A 4,783-nucleotide genomic window follows, 5' to 3' on the forward strand; every position below is an offset into this window, starting at 1 on the left:
AGCTCGCAATCGAAGTGCACGGACAGACCTGGCCAGAGATCTGGCCGTGCAGAAGCCTCAGTGTGTACTATGCGAGCACTGCAAGAATCAGAAGTCATGGGGCTAACAAGACGTGTGTTAAACCCCTGTGCCAGCTGCTGTTCTCTGCCGGAGCTGCGCTTCCCCCTTCCTCTGTACGTGGCGCGCTCTGGGGAGGCAGTGAGACCCTCTGATCCGACTACTACGGGGAGAAATAACCAGCACCCACAAAACGATCATTGGGAAGGCAAATCCACATGCTGATCTCAGAGACCCACCCTCACCCCAGAAACAAAGGCTGGGCTGGAAGGGACTGCGAGGTCAGGGCCAGGTAGCACTAGACCAACCCTGACAGCTCTTTGTCCCACCTGCTCTTAAAAACCTCCAGTGCCGGGATTCCACAGCCTCCTTTGGAAGCCCGGGTGGGAGTTTAACTATCTGGAGAGTTAGAAAGTTTTTCCTAATATCCTAAACCGCCCTTGCTGCAGATTAAGCCCGTTGCTTCTTGTTCTCCCTTCTGTGGATGTGGAGAACAATTCGTCGCTGGCCTCGTTAGAACAGCCCTCAGCGTATTTGCAGACTGTTCTCAGGCCCCCCCGTCAGTCGGCTTTTCTCAAGACTAAACCTGCCCAGTTATTTTAACCTTTCCTCACAGGTCAGGTTTTCTCAACCTTTGATCATTTTTGTTGCCCTTCTCTGGACTCTCCAATTTGTCCACATCTTTCTTAACATGCGGCACCCAGAACTGGACCCAGTTCTCCAGCTGGGGCCGACCCAGGGCTGAGTAGAGCAGGACAGTTACTTCCTGTGTCGTACGTATGAGGCTCCTGTTAATACAGCTCAGAATATTAGTCTCTTGCAGCTGCATCTTCAACTTGTGATCCCCTCGACCCCCAGATCCTTTGCAGCAGGACGACCGCCTAGCCAGTTATTCCCCCGTTTGCAGTTGTGCTTTGATTTTTCCTTCCTAAATGTAGTACTTTGCATGTGTCTTTATTGAATTGCATCTTGTCGATTTCAGACCAATTCTCTCATTTGTCAAGGTTGTTTTTAATTCTAATCCTGTCCTCCAAAGTGCCTATAACTCCTCCCAGCTTGGTGGCATCTGCCAATTTTATAGGCATCCTCTCTATCTATTATCCAAGTCATTAATGAAAATATTGAATAGTACCAGGCCCGGGACTGACCCCTGGGGGACCCCAGGAGATGCACTCTCCCAGTTTGATAGCAAACCATTGATAACTGCTCCGAATACTGTCTTTCAACCAGTCGTGGACCCACCTTAATAATCTAGACTAGATCTCCCTAGTTTGTTTATGAGCATGTCATGTGGGCTGTGCAGAAGGAAATTAGGTTGGTTTGGCATGAGTTGGTCTTGACAAATCCATGCTGGCGGCTCCTTATAACCCTGTTATCCTCTACATGCTTATAAACGGATTGGTTAATCATTTGTTCCAGTGTCTTTCCTCCTATTGAAGTAGGCTGATTGGTCTGTCACTCCCCAGACCCTCTTTTTAAAGGTAGGTTCTGTGTTTGTCCATCTCCAGTCCTTTGGGACCTCCCCTGTCCTCCAGCAGTTGTCAAAGATAATTGCTTCAGCTAGTTCCTTAAGGCTGACTTGAATACATTTAACGTATCTAAATATTCTGTATCTTAGGCTTTCCCTGTTTGGGGTTGTTATTTAGCGTGTTGAGCATCTGGTCACCATTCATGTCTTTAGTGAAGAGCAGGGTGGATAAAAATCAATTTATTTTTTTTTTAATAAAAATTGGATTTTTTTATTTAAATTGGATTTTTTTTATCAAATGCTTTTTGAGGAAAAAACTATCTAAAGATACATTCTAGTTCAAAGATAGCTCCTCATGGAGTAGGGATTATAAATTCTAATTCTATAGTATGAGACAATATATTCATGTGATGTTTAAGAAAAGTTTGAGTTCTAATAGTTCATGGATTAGGGACCCAATCTTATGGGGTTCCAGGGGCTTCTGTATAGATGTAGGTTAATCTTTCGATCTACCCAATGGGACTCAGTGCTCAGGCTAGAAGATACCATCAGAGATGCTTAGTTTTGCAGCTCTCTGACTGTGGATTTGTGTCTCCAGAGAAAACATGCTTGTTAACAGCAAAAAATGTTTTTAAATAAATAATATAGAGAGGTGAGAAATAACAGACCTCAGCTCTATTGTCCTTCTGCAAATTTGTGTACACAGAGTCAATCCCTTACCTCTCTCTACAAGTGCAAAGTTTCCAAAAGTTCAATGAATGGAAGATGGTTGGGGGCGGAATAGATCTGGACAAGGAGAAGTCTGGCGATCAATGTGAGAAGGGAGGGACAGGCAGTAGAAACAAAAGTGAAACTGAGCAGCATATTCCAGAAGTCTTGAGGTCTTTCTGCGTGTAGCCTTCACTGATTTGAGATCTACCATCCGTTCTCCCGCTAGAAGGGAAAACCTATGATGGCAGCAGGCTGTAAAAGAGACCCGGTTTGGGAATAGGAACCATTCAAGAAATAGATGTTTGCTGATGATGTTTTAAAGAAAGTCCCACTGGTGAACTGGTAGAAGTCACTTAAGCACTTGGATTCAGAGACTGTTGAAGTGATAATCCCACTTTTAACAGCAGTAGCTTCTTCTGCCGGTGTAGAAAGACTATTTTCTTCCTTTGGACTAATTCATTCCAAATTGAGAAATTGTTTGGGACCTGAAAAAGCAGGAAAGCTTGTTTTTCCTTTCCAGATTGTGAACAAACAGGAAAATGAAGGTGAAGACAATTGAGTTAGCTGCAGAAGCCAATATTTTAAGTTTCTTGTGTTGAGCTGGGTGACATAGTTGATTTAATTTTTGTTTTGATTTTTTTAAATATTTCATTTAGCTATTTTAGTTTAAAACAATTTTAACAAAAACAAACCTGATTTTAAAAAACTTGAATATTTAAGTAAATTCAAAAATTCATATGCTTGTTTTGTTAAAATATTATAAGTTTGCTGTTGAAGAAAAAAATCCAGAATACTTAACGTTGTTGTTTTAGTTCAATAAAACAATTTAAATGCCTGTCTGGTGATGTTCTCCTCCTAATACAGCATGGCAAGAAAATCCTTCAAATATTAAAGATTAACCTGTAGAATTGGAGATAGTTCACCTCCCAATGACTTCATAAATATCTGCGTCAATTACCTTTGGTAGCCCCGATTCTGCAAATGGGTCCATGGAGAGTGCCGCAGGGACCCTGCCTGCGTGGGTCAGATCTCAGGAGCGGCGCTGACCCCTCTCCGGGGGGGGCGGGGGCAGTTTGGAAATCTGTGCCTGTAAAACTTTGATCCAAGCAAAGGAAAAACCCCTGCCCCCTCAGGCCACCGGCTTCCCAAAGCGCTGTTATCCGAAGTGGGGAATAAAGGGGATAGAGAGACAGACTTAAAGGCATTTTAGTTTGTGGTGGCAGCATGACCTAGTGGCTAGAGCCTTGGACAGGGCTTGGGAGACCTACCTTTGAGCAAATCACTTTCTCCTCTCACCTGTAAACTCCTTGAGGCAATGAACTGCCTCTTGCCAGCGGGACGTGCCGCACCCACCACACGGGATTCTGCTCTACACGTGTTCTCATCCAGCCCACCGCCAGATGGTGTGGAACATCCTGAGCATGTCAGGGGGAGGAGGGGGGGAATTAGCCTGTGGAACTCTCTGCCACATGATGCCATGGAGCCAAGAATTTAGCAAGACTAAAAGGGGGGTGCAATGTTTCTAGGGAGGACAGGAATAGCCAGAGTTAGAAGAGCTGATGCTAACGCAGATTTTTGGAAGGGAGATCAAGCCTCATGCTCCGGGATTAAAAACAATCTCTTAGAGGTTAAAATGAGACCTTCTCAGAGGCTTGATTATCCCATATCTGCCTCCAGCCACTGTCTGAGGCAGGATACTGGTGCAGATGAACCAGGGGTAAGGAATCCAGGGGGAAAATCACTCTGGGTCTAGTGGAGCGGTTCCTGCAACCCTACAAAAACAAACCACTGCGGCTTTTCCAAGCTTCTCCTCCGTTCTAGTTGAATGTCATCACCTGAGGAGTGACGCCCTCCCCCCCGGCCATGACCCGGGCACAACACAGAGTAACAACACATGGGTAAAAAATGTGTGGCTGTCTGGCTTGGGCCTTGTGTGTTTAATGGGAAACAGACGTTGGTTTTCTAACCTCAGCAGCTGACGGTTCTGAGCCGCTCTGAAACGCCCCCTGGTTCATGCGCACGTAAATATTGATTGCATCAATACAAGCTAGCCAGTAACCAGCCCAGGTGGCCAGCCAGCCGTTGCTCATTTCAGACCCAGACCTCCCAGCCCCCTTGATCTCTCGGTTCGGCAGGTGAATTTTATGCTTCGAGGGTGGGGGGAGAAGAGAAGAGTCGAAGGGTTGTTTGACGCTGCATGGCCGTGGTCCCCGTCCTCTCCCTGCCAAGGGAGGTCAGGAATTACCCCCACCCAAGAAAAGGCACAGACTGGGAATAGAACCCAGGAGTCCTGGTGCTCAGTTCAGTGCCTTTGCCACAGGATCATCTTTCCTTCCTTTAGGGATTTCAGTTCTTGTCAGACATGCAGTCCCACTGCAGGGGGGCAGGTTCTGGTTTAGCTGCTGAGAACTAACACCCCCCACCCCGCAGGGGTCTGCAGACTAATTTGCCACTCTTGGGTTTCCTTAGGGGAACTAAAACCCCGTTGATTTTTACAGCGTGTTTTGAACCATGGGAGGCAGGTCCCATCACGCACCAGAGGCAGCA

Source organism: Mauremys reevesii, linkage group 25 (genome assembly GCF_016161935.1).
Source record: "Mauremys reevesii isolate NIE-2019 linkage group 25, ASM1616193v1, whole genome shotgun sequence".
NCBI lineage: Eukaryota > Metazoa > Chordata > Testudines > Geoemydidae > Mauremys > Mauremys reevesii.